At 41.8% G+C, this 26,937-nt stretch overlaps 14 non-coding genes across 14 annotated transcripts; all 14 read left to right on the top strand.

Annotated features, from left to right (window-relative positions):
- The first annotated feature begins 258 nt into the window (after positions 1–258).
- Positions 259–399, top strand: LOC128518113 (U4 spliceosomal RNA). Its single transcript, XR_008357575.1, has one exon. It is a non-coding gene; the product is annotated as a U4 spliceosomal RNA (small nuclear RNA).
- A 657-nt stretch (positions 400–1,056) lies between these two features.
- On the top strand, positions 1,057–1,197 carry LOC128518241 (U4 spliceosomal RNA). Its single transcript, XR_008357699.1, has one exon. It is a non-coding gene; the product is annotated as a U4 spliceosomal RNA (small nuclear RNA).
- Positions 1,198–2,417: 1,220 nt separating this feature from the next.
- LOC128518112 (U4 spliceosomal RNA) lies at positions 2,418–2,558 on the top strand. The gene has a single exon (XR_008357574.1). It is a non-coding gene; the product is annotated as a U4 spliceosomal RNA (small nuclear RNA).
- Positions 2,559–3,216: 658 nt separating this feature from the next.
- LOC128518242 (U4 spliceosomal RNA) lies at positions 3,217–3,357 on the top strand. The gene has a single exon (XR_008357700.1). It is a non-coding gene; the product is annotated as a U4 spliceosomal RNA (small nuclear RNA).
- Positions 3,358–7,737: 4,380 nt separating this feature from the next.
- Positions 7,738–7,878, top strand: LOC128518133 (U4 spliceosomal RNA). The gene has a single exon (XR_008357594.1). It is a non-coding gene; the product is annotated as a U4 spliceosomal RNA (small nuclear RNA).
- A 657-nt stretch (positions 7,879–8,535) lies between these two features.
- Positions 8,536–8,676, top strand: LOC128518239 (U4 spliceosomal RNA). Its single transcript, XR_008357697.1, has one exon. It is a non-coding gene; the product is annotated as a U4 spliceosomal RNA (small nuclear RNA).
- Positions 8,677–16,663: 7,987 nt separating this feature from the next.
- On the top strand, positions 16,664–16,804 carry LOC128518111 (U4 spliceosomal RNA). Its single transcript, XR_008357573.1, has one exon. It is a non-coding gene; the product is annotated as a U4 spliceosomal RNA (small nuclear RNA).
- A 657-nt stretch (positions 16,805–17,461) lies between these two features.
- LOC128518199 (U4 spliceosomal RNA) lies at positions 17,462–17,602 on the top strand. The gene has a single exon (XR_008357657.1). It is a non-coding gene; the product is annotated as a U4 spliceosomal RNA (small nuclear RNA).
- Positions 17,603–18,827: 1,225 nt separating this feature from the next.
- LOC128518110 (U4 spliceosomal RNA) lies at positions 18,828–18,968 on the top strand. The gene has a single exon (XR_008357572.1). It is a non-coding gene; the product is annotated as a U4 spliceosomal RNA (small nuclear RNA).
- Positions 18,969–19,614: 646 nt separating this feature from the next.
- LOC128518176 (U4 spliceosomal RNA) lies at positions 19,615–19,755 on the top strand. Its single transcript, XR_008357635.1, has one exon. It is a non-coding gene; the product is annotated as a U4 spliceosomal RNA (small nuclear RNA).
- A 1,225-nt stretch (positions 19,756–20,980) lies between these two features.
- LOC128518132 (U4 spliceosomal RNA) lies at positions 20,981–21,121 on the top strand. Its single transcript, XR_008357593.1, has one exon. It is a non-coding gene; the product is annotated as a U4 spliceosomal RNA (small nuclear RNA).
- A 657-nt stretch (positions 21,122–21,778) lies between these two features.
- On the top strand, positions 21,779–21,919 carry LOC128518211 (U4 spliceosomal RNA). Its single transcript, XR_008357669.1, has one exon. It is a non-coding gene; the product is annotated as a U4 spliceosomal RNA (small nuclear RNA).
- A 3,180-nt stretch (positions 21,920–25,099) lies between these two features.
- Positions 25,100–25,240, top strand: LOC128518210 (U4 spliceosomal RNA). Its single transcript, XR_008357668.1, has one exon. It is a non-coding gene; the product is annotated as a U4 spliceosomal RNA (small nuclear RNA).
- Positions 25,241–26,463: 1,223 nt separating this feature from the next.
- LOC128518109 (U4 spliceosomal RNA) lies at positions 26,464–26,604 on the top strand. Its single transcript, XR_008357571.1, has one exon. It is a non-coding gene; the product is annotated as a U4 spliceosomal RNA (small nuclear RNA).
- The last annotated feature ends 333 nt before the right edge of the window (positions 26,605–26,937 follow it).

Raw genomic sequence — 26,937 nt, 5'->3', positions numbered from 1 at the left:
CCACAGGTGTTTTTACCTGCGCTCCTTCATGCTGGAACAGCTAAATAGGAAGAGATTTATTTCTATTCCATTCCATGTATCATACTCGACATGTTTGAAAAGTATTGGTCTCAATATTGAAAGTCTAAGCTTGAGCTATGAGTCGAATGATTTTATGAGTGATTGGCATATTACCGCTTGAGCTATGTGGTTTTGTGTTACCATCCCGGAGTGTCACTTTTGTGAATGTGGGCACGTGTCGTTGCGGCCGCGATCTTTATTCTTTCGCAGAGGCAATATCGTAGCTTATGAGGTTAATCCGAGGCGCGATCATTGCTAGTTGAAAACTTTACCCAATACCCCGCCTGGATGACTTGAAAGATAGTCAGCCGTGGCAATTTTTGTTGGTCTCTGACGAGACCCTTTAAGATCTGTTAAAGGAAGATTGGTTGCTTAATTTGTCAGCGCACTTCAAAGTGTTTCGTTTCAGAACGCGTTGATAAATGTAGACAGTGCAGCTACCTCTTTTTCAGGTTTGTTTCATGAATGCGTATGATATGCTAGTTGCAAAACACACTAATTCAACATGTGCCTATGGTGAAATTATGTTCTATCTTTTCTAGGCTCCCATGCACATGTTCTGACAATATTTCATTGTCTTTAGTTGAAACACAGTTCAAACGCAATGTCTGAATAACATCACTCTTTGTTCATTAAATTATTTATAGCATTTCGATTTCAAGTGACCTCCGTTAGCATTGTGGGCTCTTCTTCGGTCAGTGGAAGGGTACCACCAATTTCGTCTCCAGATGTGCCTGTCGTGTTTAGCCACGCCCCTTTTGCTACTGGAGCGGAAACATTTTATTTCTATTTCATTTCACGTAGGTTACTCCATGTATGTTTTTCAGAAGATTTGCTAAATGTTTTGTTATCGGTAACAATATTGAAAGTCTAAGCTCAGTCGAATGATTTCATGAGTGATTGACATGTTACCACCTGAGCCATGTAGTTTTGTGTTTACCATCCTGGACTGTCTCTTTTGTGAATGTTGGCATGTGTCGTTGAGCCGCAGTCCTTATTCTTGCGCAGAGGCAATATCGTAGCTTATGAGGTTAATCCGAGGCGCGATCATTGCTAGTTGAAAACTTTACCCAATACCCCGCCTGGATGACTTGAAAGATAGTCAGCCGTGGCAATTTTTGATGGTCTTTAACAGGACCCTTTAAGATCTGTTAAAAAAAGATTGGTTGCTTAATTCGTCGGAGCTGGTAATAATTGCATATTTTGGTGGTTGTTCCGTTCCTGAACGCATTGTTATTAATAAAGATTTTCATTCCACGTCGATTACTCGACATGTTTTTCAGAACATTTGGAGAATGTTTTGTTCTCGGTCACAATATTGGATGTGTAAGCACAGTCGAATCACATTTTCAAGGTAGGAAGAGCGATTGTTTAATTTGTCCGAGCTGATAGCAATGGCTCGTTATGTTTAATGCCGTTTGTTTAGCATTTGTGTTATGCTTCAGAACGAATTGTTAATGTATAGTTTTAAACGTACTCGCTGAAGATCCAACACGATCCGTGCCAGACGCAGCAAAGCAGTCCCAGAACATAAACGCGCCTCCTTCTCGTTTCACGGTCGTTACAATGATGTTTCTTTAAAAAAACATTTTTTTGCGAATGTAAACGTACAGAGGCTTAAGCTTGAAGATCACCTTGAACTTCTGGACGTCGTTGGTAGCTGTTTCCGTTCGTATGAGCTTTCCGTTCAACGTGAATTTAATTTTTCTCCTACGGCATGGGACTTTTTAATCATGTAAAATGGCTGTCTAAATGATTACAAGATTGAGCATGCACACCTGTGATGCCAATTGCAAAACACGCTACAATTAAACATGTCCTTCTGGTCAAATTATCGACCTTTTTCCCTGGGCGTATACCAAGCAAGGTGTCCGAGCAGTTTTCATTGTTGAAATTTGTCAGTCGTATCAAAATTCAAAAGCAATGTCTAATTTCCATTACTTGGTTCATTCAATTATTTCAAGTGATTTCGGTGAGCATTGTGGGGTTTTCTACGTTCATTGGAAAGGTACCACGAAATGTGTGCACAGGTGTACCTGTGACTTTACTGGGCATTGTGGGTTTGTCTTCATTCAGTGGAAGTGTACAACCAAATTCGTCCACAGGTGTTTTTACCTCCGCTCCTTCATGCTGGGACAACTAAATAGGAAGAGATTTATTTCTATTTCATTCCATGTATCATACTCGACATGTTTGAAAAGTATTGGTCTCAATATTGAAAGTCTAAGCTTGAGCTATGAGTCGAATGATTTTATGAGTGATTGGCATATTACCGCTTGAGCTATGTGGTTTTGTGTTACCATCCCGGAGTGTCACTTTTGTGAATGTGGGCACGTGTCGTTGCGGCCGCGATCTTTATTCTTTCGCAGAGGCAATATCGTAGCTTATGAGGTTAATCCGAGGCGCGATCATTGCTAGTTGAAAACTTTACCCAATACCCCGCCTGGATGACTTGAAAGATAGTCAGCCGTGGCAATTTTTGTTGGTCTCTGACGAGACCTTTTAAGATCTGTTAAAGGAAGATTGGTTGCTTAATTTGTCAGCGCACTTCAAGGTGTTTCGTTTCAGAACGCGTTGATAAATGTAGACAGTGCAGCTACCTCTTTTTCAGGTTTGTTTCATGAATGCGTATGATATGCTAGTTGCAAAACACACTAATTCAACATGTGCCTATGGTGAAATTATGTTCTATCTTTTCTAGGCTCCCATGCACATGTTCTGACAATATTTCATTGTCTTTAGTTGAAACACAGTTCAAACGCAATGTCTGAATAACATAACTCTTTGTTCATTTAATTATTTATAGCATTTCGATTTCAAGTGACCTCCGTTAGCATTGTGGGCTCTTCTTCTGTCAGTGGAAGGGTACCACCAATTTCGTCTCCAGATGTGCCTGTCGTGTTTAGCCACGCCCCTTTTGCTACTGGAGCGGAAACATTTTATTTCTATTTCATTCCACGTAGGTTACTCCATGTATGTTTTTCAGAAGATTTGCTAAATGTTTTGTTATCGGTAACAATATTGAAAGTCTAAGCTCAGTCGAATGATTTCATGAGTGATTGACATGTTACCACCTGAGCCATGTAGTTTTGTGTTTCCCCTACCTGGACTGTCTCTTTTGTGAATGTTGGCATGTGTCGTTGAGCCGCAATCCCTATCCTTGCGCAGAGGCAATATCGTATCTTATGAGGTTAATCCGAGGCGCGATCATTGCTAGTTGAAAACTTTACCCAATACCCCGCCTGGATGACTTGAAAGATAGTCAGCCGTGGCAATTTTTGATGGTCTTTAACAAGACCCTTTAAGATCTGTTAACGAAAGGTTGATTGCTTAATTCGTCGGACCTGGTAATAATTGCATGTTTTGTTGGTTGTTCCGTTCAATGCAACCACGGGGGGGCGCAATCCAGTGTCTTCTTGTGCCAGTCCCAAGTCTGGATAAATGCAGAGGGTTGTGTCAGGAAGGGCATCCGACGAAAAACATTTGCCAAATCAATGATGCGAATCAAGAATATAATTCCCATACCGGATCGGTCGTGGCCCGGGTTAACAACGACCGCCACTGGTGCTGTTGACCTACAGGGTGCTGGTGGAAATTGGGCTACTGTTGGTCGAAGAAGAAGAGGAGGAAGGCGTGTTCATAAGCAGAGAGAGAAGAGGAAAGGCAAGAGTTTAGGAGTGATAGTGGGGACTTTGAATGTTGGGACCATGACAGGGAAGGGAAGAGAGTTGGTTGATATGATGCAGAGAAGAAAGGTGGATATACTGTGTGTACAGGAGACCAGGTGGAAAGGGAGCAAGGCTAGAAGCTTAGGATCAGGGTTTAAATTGTTTTACCATGGTGTGGATAGGAAAAGAAATGGAGTAGGAGTTATTCTAAAAGAGGAGTTTGTAAGGAATGTTCTAGAGGTGAAGAGAGTATCAGATAGGGTGATGAGTCTGAAGCTGGAAATTGAAGGGATAATGTTCAATGTTGTTAGTGGTTATGCCCCACAGGTAGGATTTGAGTTAAAAGAGAAGGAGAAATTCTGGAGTGAGTTAGATGAAGTGATGCAGAGCATCCCCAGAGGGGAGAGAGTGGTGATTGGTGCAGACTTCAATGGACATGTTGGGGAAGGGAACAGAGGTGATGAAAATGTGATGGGCAGGTTTGGTCTTCAGGACAGGAATGTAGAAGGACAGATGGTGGTGGACTTTGCAAAGAGGATGGAAATGGCAGTGGTAAATACTTTCTTCCAGAAGAGGCAGGAACATAGGGTGACATATAAGAGTGGAGGCAGAAGCACTCAGGTCGACTACATCTTGTGTCGACGTTGTAACCTGAAAGAGATCAGTGACTGCAAAGTGTTGGTAGGGGAGAGTGTAGCCAGACAACACAGAATGGTGGTGTGCAAAATAACCCTGGTGGTGAGGAAGGCGAAGAGGACAAAGGCAGAGCAGAGGACAAAGTGGTGGAAGCTGAAAAAGGAAGAATGTTGTGAAGTCTTTAGGGAGGAGTTGAGACAGGCTATGGGTGGTCAGGAGGTGCTTTCAGTTGACTGGACAACTACAGCCAATGTGATCAGGGAGACAGGTAGGAGGGTACTTGGTGTATCATCAGGTAAGGGGAAAGTGGACAAGGAGACTTGGTGGTGGAATGAGGAAGTCCAGGAGTGTATACAGGGAAAGAGTCTAGCTAAGAAGAAGTGGGACACTGAGAGGACTGAAGAGAGTAGACAGAAGTACAGGGAGATGCAGAGTAAGGTGAAGGTAGAGGTGGCAAAGGCCAAACAAAGAGCATATGAGGACTTGTATGCTAGGCTAGACAGTAAGGAGGGAGAGGGGGATCTGTACAGGTTGGCAAGGCAGAGAGATAGAGATGGGAAGGATGTGCAGCAGGTTAGAGTGATTAAAGATAGAGATGGAAATGTACTGACAGATGCCAGGAGGGTGATGGGAAGATGGAAGGAGTACTTTAAGGAGTTGATGAATGAGGAAAACGAAAGAGAACAAAAAGTAGAAGAGGTGACTGTTGGGGAACAGGAAGTAGCAAATATTGGTAGAAGTGAGGTGAGAAGGGCGTTGAAGAGGATGAAGAGTGGAAAGGCTGTTGGTCCTGATGACATACCTGTGGAGGTATGGAAGTGCTTGGGAGAGGTGGCAGTAGAGTTTTTGACAAGTTTGTTTAACAAGATCTTGGAGAGTGAGAGGATTCCAGAGGAATGGAGGAGAAGTGTATTGGTGCCAATTTTTAAGAACAAGGGAGATGTGCAAAGCTGTGGCAATTATAGAGGTATAAAGCTAATGAGCCAGACAATGAAGCTGTGGGAAAGAGTAGTGGAAGCTAGGTTAAGGGCAGAGGTGAGCATTTGTGAGCAGCAATATGGTTTTATGCCTAGAAAGAGTACATCAGATGCAGTATTTGCTTTGAGGATGCTGGCGGAGAAGTACAGAGAAGGTAACAGGGAGTTGCATTGTGTCTTTTTAGATTTAGAGAAAGCGTATGACAGGGTGCCAAGAGAGGAGCTGTGGTATTGTATGAGGAAGTCTGGAGTGGCAGAGAAGTATGTTAGAGTGGTGCAGGACATGTATGAGAGCTGTAAGACAGTGGTAAGATGTGCTGTAGGTGTGACAGAAGAGTTTAAGGTGGAGGTGGGTCTGCATCAAGGATCAGCTCTAAGCCCCTTTTTGTTTGCTCTGGTGATGGACAGGATGACAGATGAGGTAAGACAGGAGTCCCCATGGACTATGATGTTTGCAGATGACATTGTGCTCTGTAGCGAGAGCAGGGAACAGGTGGAGGAAAATTTGGAGAGGTGGAGGTATGCTCTGGAAAGCAGAGGAATGAAGGTTAGCCGCAGCAAGACGGAATACATGTGTGTAAATGAGAGTGACCCAGGAGGATCGGTGAGGCTACAGGGAGCAGAGGTAAAGAAGGTGCAGGATTTTAAGTACTTGGGGTCAACGGTCCAGAGCAACGGGGAGTGTGGAAAGGAGGTGAAGAGGCGGGTACAGGCAGGTTGGAATGGGTGGAGAAAAGTGTCAGGTGTGTTGTGCGATAAAAGAGTATCAGCGAGAATGAAAGGAAAGGTGTACAGGACAGTGGTGAGACCAACGATGCTCTACGGCTTAGAGACAGTGGCACTGAAGAAAATACAGGAGGCAGAGTTGGAGGTAGCAGAGCTAAAGATGTTGAGGTTCTCTTTGGGAGTGACAAGGATGGATAGGATTAAGAATGAGTTTATCAGAGGGACAACCCACGTTAGATGTTTTGGAGATAAAGTCAGAGAGGCCAGATTGAGGTGGTTTGGGCATGTTCAGAGGAGAGATTGTGAATATATTGGTAGATGGATGCTGAGGTTGGAACTGCCAGGCAGGAGGTCTAGAGGAAGACCAAAGAGGAGATTTATGGATGCAGTGAGAGAGGACATGAAGTTAGTTGGTGTGAGAAAAGAGGATGCAGAGGATAGGGTTAGATGGAGGCAGATGATTCGCTGTGGCGACCCCTGAAAGGGAACAGCCGAAAGACAAAGAAGAAGAAGTTGGTTGTTCCGTTCCCGAACGCATTGTTATTAATAGAGATTTTCATTCCATGTCGATTACTCGACATGTTTTTCAGAACATTTGGAGAATGTTTTCTTCTCGGTCACAATATTGGATGTGTAAGCACAGTCGAATCACATTTTCAAGATAGGAAGAGCGATTGTTTAATTTGTCCGAGCTGATAGCAATGGCTCGTTATGTTTAATGCCGTTTGTTTAGCATTTGTGTTATGGTTCAGAACGAATTGTTAATGTATAGTTTTGAACGTACTCGCTGAAGATCCAACACGATCCGTGCCAGACGCAGCAAAGCAGTCCCAGAACATAAACGCGCCTCCTTCTCGTTTCACGGTCGTTACAATGATGTTTCTTAAAAAAAAAAAAAATTTTTTTTGCGAATGTAAACGTACAGAGGCTTAAGCTTGGAGATCACCTTGAACTTCTGGACGTCGTTGGTAGCTGTTTCCGTTCGTATGAGCTTTCCGTTCAACGTGAATTTAATTTTTCTCCTACGGCATGGGACTTTTTAAACATGTAAAATGGCTGTCTAAATGATTACAAGATTGAGCATGCACACCTGTGATGCCAATTGCAAAACACGCTACAATTGAACATGTCCTTCTGGTAAAAATTATCGACCTTTTTCCCTGGGCGTATACCAAGCAAGGTGTCCGAGCAGTTTTCATTGTTGAAAATTGTCAGTCGTATCAAAATTCAAAAGCAATGTCTAATTTCCATTACTTGGTTCATTCAATTATTTCAAGTGATTTCAGTGAGCATTGTCGGGTTTTCTTCGTTCATTGGAAAAGTACCACGAAATGTGTGCACAGGTGTACCTGTGACTTTACTGGGCATTGTGGGTTTGTCTTCATTCAGTGGAAGTGTACAACCAAATTCGTCCACAGGTGTTTTTACCTCCGCTCCTTCATGCTGGGACAACTGAATAGGAAGAGATTTATTTCTATTTCATTCCATGTATCATAATCGACATGTTTGAAAAGTATTGGTCTCAATATTGAAAGTCTAAGCTTGAGCTATGAGTCGAATGATTTTATGAGTGATTGGCATATTACCGCTTGAGCTATGTGGTTTTGTGTTACCATCCCGGAGTGTCACTTTTGTGAATGTGGGCACGTGTCGTTGCGGCCGCGATCTTTATTCTTTCGCAGAGGCAATATCGTAGCTTATGAGGTTAATCCGAGGCGCGATCATTGCTAGTTGAAAACTTTACCCAATACCCTGCCTGGATGACTTGAAAGATAGTCAGCCGTGGCAATTTTTGTTGGTCTCTGACGAGACCTTTTAAGATCTGTTAAAGGAAGATTGATTGCTTAATTTGTCAGCGCGCTTCAAGGTGTTTCGTTTCAGAACGCGTTGATAAATGTAGACAGTGCAGCTACCTCTTTTTCAGGTTTGTTTCATGAATGCGTATGATATGCTAGTTGCAAAACACACTAATTCAACATGTGCCTATGGTGAAATTATGTTCTATCTTTTCTAGGCTCCCATGCACATGTTCTGACAATATTTCATTGTCTTTAGTTGAAACACAGTTCAAACGCAATGTCCGAATAACATCACTCTTTGTTCATTAAATTATTTATAGCATTTCGATTTCAAGTGACCTCCGTTAGCATTGTGGGCTCTTCTTCGGTCAGTGGAAGGGTACCACCAATTTCGTCTCCAGATGTGCCTGTCGTGTTTAGCCACGCCCCTTTTGCTACTGAAGCGGAAAAAAATTATTTCTATTTCATTCCACGTAGGTTACTCCATGTATGTTTTTCAGAAGATTTGCTAAATGTTTTGTTATCGGTAACAATATTGAAAGTCTAAGCTCAGTCGAATGATTTCATGAGTGATTGACATGTTACCACCTGAGCCATGTAGTTTTGTGTTTACTATCCTGGACTGTCTCTTTTGTGAATGTTGGCATGTGTCGTTGAGCCGCAGTCCCTATCCTTGCGCAGAGGCAATATCGTAGCTTATGAGGTTAATCCGAGGCACGATCATTGCTAGTTGAAAACTTTACCCAATACCCCGCCTGGATGACTTGAAAGATAGTCAGCCGTGGCAATTTTTGATGGTTTTTACCAAGACCCTTTAAGATCTGTTAAAGAAAGATTGGTTGCTTAATTCGTCGGAGCTGGTAATAATTGCATGTTTTGGTGGTTGTTCCGTTCCCGAACGCATTGTTATTAATAGAGATTTTCATTCCATGTCGATTACTCGACATGTTTTTCAGAACATTTGGAGAATGTTTTGTTCTCGGTCACAATATTGGATGTGTAAGCACAGTCGAATCACATTTTCAAGATAGGAACAGCGATTGTTTAATTTGTCCGAGCTGATAGCAATGGCTCGTTATGTTTAATGCCGTTTGTTTAGCATTTGTGTTATGGTTCAGAACGAATTGTTAATGTATAGTTTTGAACGTACTCGCTGAAGATCCAACACGATCCGTGCCAGACGCAGCAAAGCAGTCCCAGAACATAAACGCGCCTCCTTCTCGTTTCACGGTCGTTACAATGATGTTTCTTAAAAAAAAAAAAAAATTTTTGCGAATGTAAACGTACAGAGGCTTAAGCTTGGAGATCACCTTGAACTTCTGGACGTCGTTGGTAGCTGTTTCCGTTCGTATGAGCTTTCCGTTCAACGTGAATTTAATTTTTCTCCTACGGCATGGGACTTTTTAATCATGTAAAATGGCTGTCTAAATGATTACAAGATTGAGCATGCACACCTGTGATGCCAATTGCAAAACATGCTACAATTGAACATGTCCTTCTGGTCAAATTATCGACCTTTTTCCCTGGGCGTATACCAAGCAAGGTGTCCGAGCAGTTTTCATTGTTGAAATTTGTCAGTCCTATCAAAATTCAAAAGCAATGTCTAATTTCCATTACTTGGTTCATTCAATTATTTCAAGTGATTTCAGTGAGCATTGTGGGGTTTTCTACGTTCATTGGAAAGGTACCACGAAATGTGTGCACAGGTGTACCTGTGACTTTACTGGGCATTGTGGGTTTGTCTTCATTCAGTGGAAGTGTACAACCAAATTCGTCCACAGGTGTTTTTACCTCCGCTCCTTCATGCTGGGACAACTGAATAGGAAGAGATTTATTTCTATTTCATTCCATGTATCATACTCGACATGTTTGAAAAGTATTGGTCTTGTAACCTTAGTTCCTACAAACAATATACTTTGGATTATTTTAAGTTTACTGCATTGATTTGTTATTTATTACAGGTATTGCATATCATGGTATTCATTTATTTATGTGTTTTAATTTAGAAATTTATATTATTTAATTATTATTTACAGTGCATTATTAGCTATTATTTTGTCTATATCTCTGCATGTGTAATATTTAATTTATTGATTATGTTACTTATGATAAGAGGAACTAACAAGTTACCTGTCCTGGGTTCCCAGGGGGACAGGTGAGAGAGTGACACGGTGTGAGAAGCACATGAGAGAAGTTCATATACTGTCGTGCTGTTTGGCTTAATAAACTAAGTTTTGCAAACTCAACTGTAGCCCGCTTTTTACCCACAGCCAGATAGAGACTGGAGAATAGTCAGACAAATCAAGAAAGGAGGGTTACAGACTGGTGGCAGCGGCGTTTTTTTATTTTTCTTCCATCAATTTTTTTCTCGGATTAATTAGCCAAGGCATGCAACTCGTTTTTTCACCGCGGAAAATGGCTGCTGTCTGCACGTGCGCTCCGTGAGTTGTTTGTGTTTTTTTTCGGACTTTGACACAATTACTCGTGCAGTGTCTGAAGTAGAAAGGCTGACCGGATATTTTTCGTTAAACGCTGTGAGTTGGACAGTACAAAAATGTCGCTGCGGTCTTCAGTGGACAGCGTTGGTGACGGCGATGCTCCCGCTGATAATGAAGGTGCGCGCAGCGGAACCCAAAGAGACACAACAACAAAAACTGTGGTGCATTACAGAGTGGAATTACCGCCATATTTCCACGGAGATGGTAAGGACAAGGAGAGTTTCTCTTTATGGAAAACTAGATTGGAGCTAGCAGTTAAAGCGTGTGCGGATGGACAACAATTAGATCTAGCCACTATTCTTCCCACACGCCTTAGTGGAGATGCTCTAGCTTACTGGGTGTCTTTGTCGCCCGATGTGCAACAGGATTATGAGGACTGTGCAGCCAAGTTGAATGAAGTTTTTGGCAGGAAAGAATTTTTGCTACACTTCCAGACTTTTGTGAATGCTTGGCAGCGTTTGCCTAAAGAACCTTTAGAGGTTTATGCTGCAGAAATTACAAGGCTAGTATTAGAAGCATTCCCTAACTATGGTCAGCCAGCTGTGGCAATGGAACGTTTCAGACGGTTTGTTGCTGGTTTGGATCCCATTCTCCAAGCAAAATGTCATGAACATGGTGCTGCTACACTGGAAGATGCTTTAGCTGTTGCATGTAAGTGGGAACGTGCTCTGGAGGCCTTGAAACTCCTTCCTCCGCCTGTTTTTGCACAAACTTTGACACCTCTTGCTGCTTCTCTTGCTTCACCTGATGAACCACTTTCAGCTATGGTGTCCACCAAGCATGAAAAAACTGTCAGACCAATCTGCTGGACTTTTTGATGTGGTTAAACAGCTCTCAGATGATGTTCGTGCACTTAAATTAGAAGTTTCTCAGCTTGGGAGACATTGCACCCATTCTGTTCATTACCGCTCTCCCCATGACTTTGCCAGATACATGTATGACCCTGCAGTTGAACAGAGACCTGAGCGTGGGAGAGAGAGATATCGACGCTCCCCATCTGTGTCTCCGGAACGTGCTGTTTATTCATCTACACCCAGTTATCACAGATCAAACAGGTCACACAGTGACCATCTCAATTCAAGATACTCTCCAGATCGCCGCAACAGACACTACTCGCCTACCTCTACCTATTCTCCAAATCATCGTGAGTATGATCCTTCCAGCAGCCGCGATCATTTTCGTCACTACAGCCCAGATGGGCGGCGATCTCCTGACCATTCCAGGGACAGATATGCACATCAACATGATTCCTCCAGATACGCCTCATCACATCCTTATGATAGTCGCAGGTCCAGCTATGACTCACACCAAGCCCACTCAGCCAGGGAAAGACACCTAATCCCAACGGAGAGGAGTCATCGTGTGAGATTTACTGAAGACTCCACAGATCAGGGAAAAGAGTGGTAGCAGATGCTGGGGGCCAAGTGTCTGCTGCTTTTAGTGATGAGGCCCAACAGGTATTGCCACCTTCATATAAAACACCCACACGCTATGTGATGACTATTATTGAGAACATTGCCACCAAAGTCTACCTAGACACAGGTTCTGACATATCTTTAATTAGTGAAGCTTTCAGGATGTCTATTCCATCCTTGAGGACTAGAACTATGCAACGTTCTCTGCTTTTTCCTAGGGCAGTGACTGGTGACTATCTGGATAATTTAGGCACACTTCCTATAACCATCAGGCTAGGTACTGAAACTTTCACCCACACAGTTCAAGTAGTCAGGAATATGACACAACCAGTGATCCTAGGTTGGGACTTTTTGCTCACCCATCACGCGGTAGTAGATTTGCTGGAAGGTAGTTTTAAAGTTGGAAATCGCACTAATGTTCCCCTTCTGTGTGCTACTGAGGCAGCTCCTCTAAGCTGCAGCGCAGTTACCCTAGGTCCTGTCTTAATTCCTGCTTTGTCACAGATGACTGTTTTAGCTAAGATTCAACCAGCTGTTGGTGTACCTGATCTTGATGTTGACTATACAGGTGTCTTAGAGCCAGATCCACCTAGTTATCCAGGTCTCTTAGTTGCACGCACACTAGCCCCTGTACAGGCAGGACTGACTTACGTCAGGGTAATGAATCCAACTACGGCTGTCTTGCAGCTTCCATGTGACACTCGCTTAGGAGATTTTCATCCGGTAGGCAGAGACACTGACGATGATTATTGTTTTGTGGAACCTAGTGTGGCTACCGTTAAGGTGACAGTAGGGTCCTTCCCCCATCAGTCGGTACCAAAAGTCGATCTTAATCACACAGACCTTACTACTGAGTGACGTTTTTAGCGTTCATGACCAAGACTATGGACGTACTAACATAGTCCGACACAGTATCAAAACATCAGAATCTTCACCAATCAAACAGCGAGCATACAGGACATCACCCAATAAGCGAACAGAGATGGAAAGACAAGTGCAGCAGCTCCTTTCACAAGACATAATTGAGGAAAGTTGTAGCCCTTGGTCCTCACCTGTAGTTCTCGTCAAAAAACGCGATGGGTCTTACAGATTTTGTGTTGATTATAGGAAATTGAACGCAGTCACCATTAAAGATTCATATCCACTGCCCCGCCCAGCAGATGCACTGGACAGTCTGTCAGGTGCATGCTGGTTCAGCACTATGGACTTATCAAGTGGATATTGGCAAGTTGAACTTGAGCCACATGACAAGGAGAAAACAGCATTTAATACAGGCAGTGGCCTGTACCAGTTTAAAGTTATGCCTATGGGTTTGACTAATGCCCCACCAACCTTTTAGAGATTGATGGAGCTGGTTCTTCATGGCTTGCACTGGAAGGACTGTTTGATTTATCTGGATGATGTCCTTGTGTTTAGTCGCTCTTTTGCAGACCACTTACAGACCCTCAAGGAAGTGTTCAGCCAGTTTTGCTCAGCTGGCCTCAAGTTAAAAGCCAAGAAGTGTCACCTGGCACAATCTCAAGTGACTTTCCTGGGACATGTAGTTTCCAACCAAGGACTCCAGCCTGATGCGAGAAACCTTGAAAAGGTTCGCAGATGGCCTACACCTAGAACAACCACAGAGGTAAGGGCGTTTCTTGGATTGTGTTCCTACTACCGTAGGTTTGTTAGGAACTTTTCTGTGATTGCTGCGCCACTGCATGCTCTGACACAAAAAGGAACAGTATTTAAATGGACTGTCGAATGTGAGGATGCTTTTCAGTCACTGAAACATGCTCTTACTCACCCACCTATTGTGGCACACCCCATCTTCACTGAGCCTTTCTTCTTGTACACAGATGCTTCTCAGGAGAGCATCGGCTCGGTGCTGGCTCAAAAACAGGACACTAAAGAACATGTTATAGCCTACGCAAGCCACACACTCAACTGTTCTGAAAGGAAATGGTCTACATTTGACCGTGAACTTTGGGCAGTTGTTTGGTCTGTAAGACATTTTAAACATTTCTTGTCTGGCAGTTCATTCACTGTGGTCACCGATCATAAACCCCTCCTCAGTCTGAAGAAGTCTTCAGTGGATAATGATCCAACTGGTAGACGCAGTCGATGGATACTTGAGCTGGATTTGTATGATTACATCATCGTGCATCGGGAAGGTAAACAGCATGCCAACGCTGATGCTATGTCCAGGCGTCCTAACGCAATGACCCAGAGCAAAGCTGTTCAATGTGCAATCTCAGCAATCACTGCCACAGATGAAATCAACCACGGAGGCAGTAACAGCGATACCAATAATGCTTCTGGTCTCACGGACATCAGTCACACACTGTCGGTGGATTTGGACAAATTGCAGAAACAACAACATAATGATGACTGTCTCAGTAAAGTCCTTTCATGGCTAGAGAACAACGAAGACAGACCACCAATTGGCCACTTGAAACACTCGTCCCCCGTCCTGCGAAAACTGTGGCAAGAATATCCCAAGTTGACTATTCGGCAGGGAATCCTGTGCAGGAAAACCAAAACAAGTCCATACATGTCTGATACTTTTCAAGTTGTTATGCCTGTTGCGCTTATCCCCACAGCTCTGATAGCATTGCATGGTAATCCATTTAGTGGTCATCTGAGTGCAGAGCGCACGTTGCTAAGAGCCCGGCGCATTTGTTACTGGCCATATATGTCCCGTGATATTCACAAGTTTTGTACTGAGTGCTTGCCATGTCAAAAACGGGGTTCTCCCACTCCACATGAAAGGGCTCCACTACAGCCAATCCAAGCAGAAAGGCCATTTCAAATGATTGCCGCGGACATCACTGAGCTACCTGTCACTACACAAGGCAACAGGTATGTTCTTGTAGTCATGGACTATTTTACACGCTATGTCAATCTCTTCCCGCTGAAGGACCAACGCGCGACTACTGTGGCAAAGTGCATTTTTGAGGACTACATACGACAACATGGCTTACCAGAGTCCATTCACACAGACCAGGGCAGGCAATTTGAATCGGACCTCATTAAACATCTCTGCACATTACTGGGCATTACCAAAACACGCACATCTCCATATCATGCCCAATCAGACGGCCTGGTAGAGAGACTAAACAGGACGCTGAAAGATCAACTCGCTAAATATATATCACACACTGGAGGTGAATGGGATCAGTATTTGCCACAAGCTGAACTGGCATATAACTCAAGTGTTCATTCTGGCACAGGATTTTCCCCGTTCTTCCTTGTTCATGGCAGGGAACCAAATTTGCCACTTGATGTCATGTTGAACTGTAGTCCTGCATTGACCTCATCAACACCAGGTACGCCAGCGGCTTATGCCAAGCACCTTGCCCTGCGTTTGTCATATGCTTTCAAAGATACGGCTCAGAACACTGCTACAACTAAACAGCGTCAGAAGACTCAGTATGACAAGAAGTTGGTGTTTCACCCTCACCAACCAGGTGACCTTGTTCTTTTGGATAACCCTGCACAAAAGATGCAGAAGCTTGCTCCTAGATGGAAAGGGCCATTTGTGGTCCAGCGACGGATGAGCAGAGATGGATGCCCAGGTGTCACATATGAGATCACGGATCTTAGAGACGCACGTTTAAAGTCATGGGTTGTTCACCATAACAGATTGAAGGCATACAAAGGGGTTTTACCAGCTGCTCCGATTATCCCTCATGCATCTCACATGTCATCTAGAGCTGACACATCAGTGGCTCCAACTTCTTGTCTCACTGCATTGTCAGGGGCTCTTCCTTTTCGCCCTCCAACTCCTCCTTACGTTCCTGCCACGGCTGGACGGCAGAGCCTAACCATTCCAACCAGGACTGTTCCTCAGGGCAGGAGTAAACCTAATGTTAATCTTACTGACCCTGGTTCTTCCCCATCTTCACCTGTTACCAACAGTCACGTTGGTGGACGCGCTTCACTTAGCCATGGGCCCGTGCAGGTCACATCTCGTGCAGGTCGTCAGGTTAGGCGGCCACTTAAGTACAGAGACTTTGTGCCCTAACGGACTTGATTGGATAGTAACAGCATCTTATGTGTTGTATTTTGTTCTTTGGGTGCTGTAACTGGGTGTTGCACTGCAATTTGCATGTGAATGTTTTGAGTAGGACGCAGGCTAAACACTACCTTTCATAAGACTATATTGCTGTTTTATGTGTAACTCAAAAAAAAAAAAAAATAATAATAATTGTTGCTGATGTTTGCCAAGGTTGCCCTTGTTGTTTTCTCTCATGTCTGTTATTTATTTTCTCACTGGTTTATTGAAATGAGGACATTTCTACTCGTAGCAAAGGAAGACTGTAACCTTAGTTCCTACAAACAATATACTTTGGATTATTTTAAGTTTACTGCATTGATTTTTTATTTATTACAGGTATTGCATATCATGGTATTCATTTATTTATGTGTTTTATTTAGAAATTTATATTATTTAATTATTATTTACAGTGCATTATTAGCTATTATTTTGTCTATATCTCTGCATGTGTAATATTTAATTTATTGATTATGTTACTTATGATAAGAGGAACTAACAAGTTACCTGTCCTGGGTTCCCAGGGGGACAGGTGAGAGAGTGACACGGTGTGAGAAGCACATGAGAGAAGTTCATATACTGTCGTGCTGTTTGGCTTAATAAACTAAGTTTTGCAAACTCAACTGTAGCCCGCTTTTTACCCACAGCCAGATAGAGACTGGAGAATAGTCAGACAAATCAAGAAAGGAGGGTTACAGTCTCAATATTGAAAGTCTAAGCTTGAGCTATGAGTCGAATGATTTTATGAGGGATTGGCATATTACCGCTTGAGCTATGTGGTTTTGTGTTACCATCCCGGAGTGTCACTTTTGTGAATGTGGGCACGTGTCGTTGCGGCCGCGATCTTTATTCTTTCGCAGAGGCAATATCGTAGCTTATGAGGTTAATCCGAGGCGCGATCATTGCTAGTTGAAAACTTTACCCAATACCCCGCCTGGATGACTTGAAAGATAGTCAGCCGTGGCAATTTTTGTTGGTCTCTGACGAGACCTTTTAAGATCTGTTAAAGGAAGATTGGTTGCTTAATTTGTCAGCGCGCTTCAAGGTGTTTCGTTTCAGAACGCGTTGATAAATGTAGACAGTGCAGCTACCTCTTTTTCAGGTTTGTTTCATGAATGCGTATGATATGCTAGTTGCAAAACACACTAATTCAACATGTGCCTATGGTGAAATTATGTTCTATCTTTTCTAGGCTCCCATGCACATGTTCTGACAATATTTCATTGTCTTTAGTTGAAACACAGTTCAAACGCAATGTCCGAATAACATCACTCTTTGTTCATTAAATTATTTATAGCATTTCGATTTCAAGTGACCTCCGTTAGCATTGTGGGCTCTTCTTCGGTCAGTGGAAGGGTACCACCAATTTCGTCTCCAGATGTGCCTGTCGTGTTTAGCCACGCCCCTTTTGCTACTGGAGCGGAAAAATTTTATTTCTATTTCATTCCACGTAGGTTACTCCATGTATGTTTTTCAGAAGATTTGCTAAATGTTTTGTTATCGGTAACAATATTGAAAGTCTAAGCTCAGTCGAATGATTTCATGAGTGATTGACATGTTACCACCTGAGCCATGTAGTTTTGTGTTTACCATCCTGGACTGTCTCTTTTGTGAATGTTGGCATGTGTCGTTGAGCCGCAGTCCCTATCCTTGCGCAGAGGCAATATCGTAGCTTATGAGGTTAATCCGAGGCGCGATCATTGCTAGTTGAAAACTTTACCCAATACCCCGCCTGGATGACTTGAAAGATAGTCAGCCGTGGCAATTTTTGATGGTCTTTAACAAGACCCTTTAAGATTTGTTAAAGAAAGATTGGTTGCTTAATTCGTCGGAGCTGGTAATAATTGCATGTTTTGGTGGTTGTTCCGTTCCCGAACGCATTGTTATTAATAGAGATTTTCATTCCATGTCAATTACTCGACATGTTTTTCAGAACATTTGGAGAATGTTTTCTTCTCGGTCACAATATTGGATGTGTAAGCACAGTCGAATCACATTTTCAAGATAGGAACAGCGATTGTTTAATTTGTCCGAGCTGATAGCAATGGCTCGTTATGTTTAATGCCGTTTGTTTAGCATTTGTGTTATGCTTCAGAACGAATTGTTAATGTATAGTTTTGAACGTACTCGCTGAAGATCCAACACGATCCGTGCCAGACGCAGCAAAGCAGTCCCAGAACATAAACGCGCCTCCTTCTCGTTTCACGGTCGTTACAATGATGTTTCTTTAAAAAAAAAATTTTTTTTTTTGCGATTGTAAACGTACAGAGGCTTAAGCTTGGAGATCACCTTGAACTTCTGGACGTCGTTGGTAGCTGTTTCCGTTCGTATGAGCTTTCCGTTCAACGTGAATTTAATTTTTCTCCTACGGCATGGGACTTTTTAATCATGTAAAATGGCTGTCTAAATGATTACAAGATTGAGCATGCACACCTGTGATGCCAATTGCAAAACACGCTACAATTGAACATGTCCTTCTGGTCAAATTATCGACCTTTTTCCCTGGGCGTATACCAAGCAAGGTGTCCAAGCAGTTTTCATTGTTGAAATTTGTCAGTCGTATCAAAATTCAAAAGCAATGTCTAATTTCCATTACTTGGTTCATTCAATTATTTCAAGTGATTTCAGTGAGCATTGTGGGGTTTTCTACGTTCATTGGAAAGGTACCACGAAATGTGTGCACAGGTGTACCTGTGACTTTACTGGGCATTGTGGGTTTGTCTTCATTCAGTGGAAGTGTACAACCAAATTCGTCCACAGGTGTTTTTACCTCCGCTCCTTCATGCTGGGACAACTGAATAGGAAGAGATTTATTTCTATTTCATTCCATGTATCATACTCGACATGTTTGAAAAGTATTGGTCTCAATATTGAAAGTCTAAGCTTGAGCTATGAGTCGAATGATTTTATGAGGGATTGGCATATTACCGCTTGAGCTATGTGGTTTTGTGTTACCATCCCGGAGTGTCACTTTTGTGAATGTGGGCACGTGTCGTTGCGGCCGCGATCTTTATTCTTTCGCAGAGGCAATATCGTAGCTTATGAGGTTAATCCGAGGCGCGATCATTGCTAGTTGAAAACTTTACCCAATACCCCGCCTGGATGACTTGAAAGATAGTCAGCCGTGGCAATTTTTGTTGGTCTCTGACGAGACCTTTTAAGATCTGTTAAAGGAAGATTGGTTGCTTAATTTGTCAGCGCACTTCAAGGTGTTTCGTTTCAGAACGCGTTGATAAATGTAGACAGTGCAGCTACCTCTTTTTCAGGTTTGTTTCATGAATGCGTATGATATGCTAGTTGCAAAACACATGTGCCTATGGTGAAATTATGTTCTATCTTTTCTAGGCTCCCATGCACATGTTCTGACAATATTTCATTGTCTTTAGTTGAAACACAGTTCAAACGCAATGTCCGAATAACATCACTCTTTGTTCATTAAATTATTTATAGCATTTCGATTTCAAGTGACCTCCGTTAGCATTGTGGGCTCTTCTTCGGTCAGTGGAAGGGTACCACCAATTTCGTCTCCAGATGTGCCTGTCGTGTTTAGCCACGCCCCTTTTGCTACTGGAGCGGAAACATTTTATTTCTATTTCATTCCACGTAGGTTACTCCATGTATGTTTTTCAGAAGATTTGCTAAATGTTTTGTTATCGGTAACAATATTGAAAGTCTAAGCTCAGTCGAATGATTTCATGAGTGATTGACATGTTACCACCTGAGCCATGTAGTTTTGTGTTTACCATCCTGGACTGTCTCTTTTGTGAATGTTGGCATGTGTCGTTGAGCCGCAGTCCCTATCCTTGCGCAGAGGCAATATCGTAGCTTATGAGGTTAATCCGAGGCGCGATCATTGCTAGTTGAAAACTTTACCCAATACCCCGCCTGGATGACTTGAAAGATAGTCAGCCATGGCAATTTTTGATGGTCTTTAACAAGACCCTTTAAGATTTGTTAAAGAAAGATTGGTTGCTTAATTCGTCGGAGCTGGTAATAATTGCATGTTTTGGTGGTTGTTCCGTTCCCGAACGCATTGTTATTAATAGAGATTTTCATTCCATGTCAATTACTCGACATGTTTTTCAGAACATTTGGAGAATGTTTTCTTCTCGGTCACAATATTGGATGTGTAAGCACAGTCGAATCACATTTTCAAGATAGGAACAGCGATTGTTTAATTTGTCCGAGCTGATAGCAATGGCTCGTTATGTTTAATGCCGTTTGTTTAGCATTTGTGTTATGCTTCAGAACGAATTGTTAATGTATAGTTTTGAACGTACTCGCTGAAGATCCAACACGATCCGTGCCAGACGCAGCAAAGCAGTCCCAGAACATAAACGCGCCTCCTTCTCGTTTCACGGTCGTTACAATGATGTTTCTTTAAAAAAAAAATTTTTTTTTTTGCGATTGTAAACGTACAGAGGCTTAAGCTTGGAGATCACCTTGAACTTCTGGACGTCGTTGGTAGCTGTTTCCGTTTGTATGAGCTTTCCGTTCAACGTGAATTTAATTTTTCTCCTACGGCATGGGACTTTTTAATCATGTAAAATGGCTGTCTAAATGATTACAAGATTGAGCATGCACACCTGTGATGCCAATTGCAAAACACGCTACAATTGAACATGTCCTTCTGGTCAAATTATCGACCTTTTTCCCTGGGCGTATACCAAGCAAGGTGTCCAAGCAGTTTTCATTGTTGAAATTTGTCAGTCGTATCAAAATTCAAAAGCAATGTCTAATTTCCATTACTTGGTTCATTCAATTATTTCAAGTGATTTCAGTGAGCATTGTGGGGTTTTCTACGTTCATTGGAAAGGTACCACGAAATGTGTGCACAGGTGTACCTGTGACTTTACTGGGCATTGTGGGTTTGTCTTCATTCAGTGGAAGTGTACAACCAAATTCGTCCACAGGTGTTTTTACCTCCGCTCCTTCATGCTGGGACAACTGAATAGGAAGAGATTTATTTCTATTTCATTCCATGTATCATACTCGACATGTTTGAAAAGTATTGGTCTCAATATTGAAAGTCTAAGCTTGAGCTATGAGTCGAATGATTTTATGAGGGATTGGCATATTACCGCTTGAGCTATGTGGTTTTGTGTTACCATCCCGGAGTGTCACTTTTGTGAATGTGGGCACGTGTCGTTGCGGCCGCGATCTTTATTCTTTCGCAGAGGCGATATCGTAGCTTATGAGGTTAATCCGAGGCGCGATCATTGCTAGTTGAAAACTTTACCCAATACCCCGCCTGGATGACTTGAAAGATAGTCAGCCGTGGCAATTTTTGTTGGTCTCTGACGAGACCTTTTAAGATCTGTTAAAGGAAGATTGGTTGCTTAATTTGTCAGCGCACTTCAAGGTGTTTCGTTTCAGAACGCGTTGATAAATGTAGACAGTGCAGCTACCTCTTTTTCAGGTTTGTTTCATGAATGCGTATGATATGCTAGTTGCAAAACACACTAATTCAACATGTGCCTATGGTGAAATTATGTTCTATCTTTTCTAGGCTCCCATGCACATGTTCTGACAATATTTCATTGTCTTTAGTTAAAACACAGTTCAAACGCAATGTCTGAATAACATCACTCTTTGTTCATTAAATTATTTATAGCATTTCGATTTCAAGTGACCTCCGTTAGCATTGTGGGCTCTTCTTCGGTCAGTGGAAGGGTACCACCAATTTCGTCTCCAGATGTGCCTGTCGTGTTTAGCCACGCCCCTTTTGCTACTGGAGCGGAAAAATTTTATTTCTATTTCATTCCACGTAGGTTACTCCATGTATGTTTTTCAGAAGATTTGCTAAATGTTTTGTTATCGGTAACAATATTGAAAGTCTAAGCTCAGTCGAATGATTTCATGAGTGATTGACATGTTACCACCTGAGCCATGTAGTTTTGTGTTTACCATCCTGGACTGTCTCTTTTGTGAATGTTGGCATGTGTCGTTGAGCCGCAGTCCCTATCCTTGCGCAGAGGCAATATCGTAGCTTATGAGGTTAATCCGAGGCGCGATCATTGCTAGTTGAAAACTTTACCCAATACCCCGCCTGGATGACTTGAAAGATAGTCAGCCGTGGCAATTTTTGATGGTCTTTAACAGGACCCTTTAAGATTTGTTAAAGAAAGATTGGTTGCTTAATTCGTCGGAGCTGGTAATAATTGCATGTTTTGGTGGTTGTTCCGTTCCCGAACGCATTGTTATTAATAGAGATTTTCATTCCATGTCAATTACTCGACATGTTTTTCAGAACATTTGGAGAATGTTTTCTTCTCGGTCACAATATTGGATGTGTAAGCACAGTCGAATCACATTTTCAAGATAGGAACAGCGATTGTTTAATTTGTCCGAGCTGATAGCAATGGCTCGTTATGTTTAATGCCGTTTGTTTAGCATTTGTGTTATGCTTCAGAACGAATTGTTAATGTATAGTTTTGAACGTACTCGCTGAAGATCCAACACGATCCGTGCCAGACGCAGCAAAGCAGTCCCAGAACATAAACGCGCCTCCTTCTCGTTTCACGGTCGTTACAATGATGTTTCTTTAAAAAAAAAAATTTTTTTTTGCGATTGTAAACGTACAGAGGCTTAAGCTTGGAGATCACCTTGAACTTCTGGACGTCGTTGGTAGCTGTTTCCGTTCGTATGAGCTTTCCGTTCAACGTGAATTTAATTTTTCTCCTACGGCATGGGACTTTTTAATCATGTAAAATGGCTGTCTAAATGATTACAAGATTGAGCATGCACACCTGTGATGCCAATTGCAAAACACGCTACAATTGAACATGTCCTTCTGGTCAAATTATCGACCTTTTTCCCTGGGCGTATACCAAGCAAGGTGTCCGAGCAGTTTTCATTGTTGAAATTTGTCAGTCGTATCAAAATTCAAAAGCAATGTCTAATTTCCATTACTTGGTTCATTCAATTATTTCAAGTGATTTCAGTGAGCATTGTGGGGTTTTCTACGTTCATTGGAAAGGTACCACGAAATGTGTGCACAGGTGTACCTGTGACTTTACTGGGCATTGTGGGTTTGTCTTCATTCAGTGGAAGTGTACAACCAAATTCGTCCACAGGTGTTTTTACCTCCGCTCCTTCATGCTGGGACAACTGAATAGGAAGAGATTTATTTCTATTTCACACATGTTCTGACAATATTTCATTGTCTTTAGTTGAAACACAGTTCAAACGCAACCTCTGAATAACATCACTCTTTGTTCATTAAATTATTTATAGCATTTCGATTTCAAGTGACCTCCGTTAGCATTGTGGGCTCTTCTTCGGTCAGTGGAAGGGTACCACCAATTTCGTCTCCAGATGTGCCTGTCGTGTTTAGCCACGCCCCTTTTGCTACTGGAGCGGAAAATTTTTATTTCCATTTCATTCCACGTACACTCTAAAAAACGCTGGGTTGCCTCTGTTGGGTCATTTTTCTGGGTTATTTACAGAGAGTTTGGTAGTCTGAGCTTTTTATCTTTCTCTGTAGAATGTTTGCAGGGTGACGAAACTGTAACTGTAGTATTAGCATGACGCTAGCATTTAGTTAACATTAGAACTTTATTAATCTCACTGTTTGAGACAATAAAATGCTGGGGTGTTACAAAACACTGACCCTCTCACAAATATACACACCTGCTAACCTCCCGTTTTTCACTAGCTAGTAATTTACTCCGCGGTCAAAAGTCGCCCGCGTTTCTCCCGAGTTATAACAATATCTTACACCTTTCCCCCTTTGGCAAGTAGTATGCAAATATGACTGCTGCATGTAAGCTAACCAGGTAGCCCTCTTTAACCAAAGTTGCTTGTGACTCAGGCTAAATTAACTATCAGTCAGCTGTACAGATAACTACTAGATGGAAGTATTAATATTGTGGTGATTGTAATGTGCCAGTATGACCCCAGCTATGACAATGCATCTCCTCGGTAATTAGCTTAAAATCAACACAGACCACAAGATCAACTAGTCTGACTAAAATATCAGCTTTATCCCAAAAGCCATGCTTATTTTATTTTTGGTAGTAGCTGTCTCCATGTTTTTGTTTCAGGTTACCTATACCAGCTTTGTCATTTTTTTTATTTAGTATAAATCCTATTACACATTAAATTGATAGTCTTATTCAGTTTAATCTTTGTTATTTAACCAATTTTTAACTTTTTTTTCATTTCTTTCTAAGGTTGGCACCAACATGGTGAAATACCTCCAGCAGGCTGAAGTGTCAAGGCCGTACCCCTACTGTACATCCTGACGTTGGGAGATAATAACCAGCGCTGCTCTCAGGCATTCGTCATTCTGGTGGGACCGGCTCTGGAGCAATGCACACTACTTGGGGCGGTTGATGTGTGCTTCAAGGCATTTTATATTTTTGACATTAACTATTTAAAGTAGTGTGCACCTGTATAGGACTTTTTGTAATGTTGCTATGAAATAGCAAGGCCTACTTGAAAAGTCATGGACAGTGTTTGTATGTTAAAACGGAACCAGGGCTGGATAGTTTTGTTCTGCAGAAAAGATATCTAATGTCACAGAAAGATCCTGCTCTGTAGAAGCTGCCTTAGCCTATTTGTGTTATTACGCCATTCTGTCGCTGTTGATTATCTGTTCTTGTGCTTTTGAAAAATAAACATTTTTTCTATGAACATTTAATAGAATGTTGTTTATTGCATATATGTATGGTTTGCAAAACTTTTAAGTTTTTTTTTTTAATAAACCAGAATATCAAAGTAATTTAACTGTTTAATAGATCTGAGTAGTTTTTTTATTATTATTTTTTTTTTACAGATTCACTGTAAAACATGAAAATAATAATAACCTATTTGTGAGGTAGAATTAACTCAACATTCCAGTTAAAATGAACCAACATCTGGGTAGAACATTTAACCAATTTATGTGGTAGAATTAACCCAGCATTATAGTTAAATACGACCCAGCATTTGGGTTGAATATTTAATCCATTTTGCTGGGTTAAAAAAAAAAAACCCATTTTGCTGGGTTAAATTAACCCAGCATTTAGTTAGTCCAATAGTTACCCAGCAGCTGGGTTAAAAACAACCCAGCTTGGGTTGTTTTTAACCCAGCATTTTTTAGGGTGTAGGTTACTCCATGTATGTTTTTCAGAAGATTTGCTAAATGTTTTGTTATCGGTAACAATATTGAAAGTCTAAGCTCAGTCGAATGATTTCATGAGTGATTGACATGTTACCACCTGAGCCATGTAGTTTTGTGTTTACCATCCTGGACTGTCTCTTTTGTGAATGTTGGCATGTGTCGTTGAGCCGCAGTCCCTATCCTTGCGCAGAGGCAATATCGTAGCTTATGAGGTTAATCCGAGGCGCGATCATTGCTAGTTGAAAACTTTACCCAATACCCCGCCTGGATGACTTGAAAGATAGTCAGCCGTGGCAATTTTTGATGGTCTTTAACAAGGCCCTTTAAGATCTGTTAAAGAAAGATTGGTTGCTTAATTCGTCGGAGCTGGTAATAATTGCATGTTTTGGTGGTTGTTCCGTTCCCGAACGCATTGTTATTAATAGAGATTTTCATTCCATGTCAATTACTCGACATGTTTTTCAGAACATTTGGAGAATGTTTTGTTCTCGGTCACAATATTGGATGTGTAAGCACAGTCGAATCACATTTTCAAGATAGGAAGAGCGATTGTTTAATTTGTCCGAGCTGATAGCAATGGCTCGTTATGTTTAATGCCGTTTGTTTAGCATTTGTGTTATGCTTCAGAACGAATTGTTAATGTATAGTTTTGAACGTACTCGCTGAATTAAGATCCAACACGATCCGTGCCAGACAAAGCAGTCCCAGAACATAAACGCGCCTCCTTCTCGTTTCACGGTCGTTATAAATATTGTTTCTTAAAAAAAAAAATTTTTTTTTGCGAATGTAAACGTACAGAGGCTTAAGCTTGGAGATCACCCTGGACTTATGGACGTCGTTGGTAGCTGTTTCCGTTCGTTTGAGCTTTCCGTTCAACGTGAATTAAATTTTTCTCCTACGGCATGGGACTTTTTAATCATGTAAAATGGCTGTCTAAATGATTACAAGATTGAGCATGCACACCTGTGATGCCAATTGCAAAACACGCTACAATTTAAAATGTCCTTCTGGTCAAATTATCGACCTTTTTCCCTGGGCGTATACCAAGCAAGGTGTCCGAGCAGTTTTCATTGTTGAAATTTGTCAGTCGTATCAAAATTCAAAAGCAATGTCTAATTTCCATTACTTGGTTCATTCAATTATTTCAAGTGATTTCAGTGAGCATTGTGGGGTTTTCTACGTTCATTGGAAAGGTACCACGAAATGTGTGCACAGGTGTACCTGTGACTTTACTGGGCATTGTGGGTTTGTCTTCATTCAGTGGAAGTGTACAACCAAATTCGTCCACAGGTGTTTTTACCTCCGCTCCTTCATGCTGGGACAACTGAATAGGAAGAGATTTATTTCTATTTCATTCCATGTATCATACTCGACATGTTTGAAAAGTATTGGTCTCAATATTGAAAGTCTAAGCTTGAGCTATGAGTCGAATGATTTTATAAGGGGTTGGCATATTACCGCTTGAGCTATGTGGTTTTGTGTTACCATCCCGGAGTGTCACTTTTGTGAATGTGGGCACGTGTCGTTGCGGCCGCGATCTTTATTCTTTCGCAGAGGCAATATCGTAGCTTATGAGGTTAATCCGAGGCGCGATCATTGCTAGTTGAAAACTTTACCCAATACCCCGCCTGGATGACTTGAAAGATAGTCAGCCGTGGCAATTTTTGTTGGTCTCTGACGAGACCTTTTAAGATCTGTTAAAGGAAGATTGGTTGCTTAATTTGTCAGCGCGCTTCAAGGTGTTTCGTTTCAGAACGCGTTGATAAATGTAGACAGTGCAGCTACCTCTTTTTCAGGTTTGTTTCATGAATGCGTATGATATGCTAGTTGCAAAACACACTAATTCAACATGTGCCTATGGTGAAATTATGTTCTATCTTTTCTAGGCTCCCATGCACATGTTCTGACAATATTTCATTGTCTTTAGTTGAAACACAGTTCAAACGCAATGTCCGAATAACATCACTCTTTGTTCATTAAATTATTTATAGCATTTCGATTTCAAGTGACCTCCGT

The sequence above is a fragment of the Clarias gariepinus genome, chromosome 2 (assembly GCF_024256425.1).
Source record: "Clarias gariepinus isolate MV-2021 ecotype Netherlands chromosome 2, CGAR_prim_01v2, whole genome shotgun sequence".
In the NCBI taxonomy this organism is placed as follows: domain Eukaryota; kingdom Metazoa; phylum Chordata; class Actinopteri; order Siluriformes; family Clariidae; genus Clarias; species Clarias gariepinus.
This window is presented reverse-complemented; position numbering and strand designations above follow the sequence as displayed.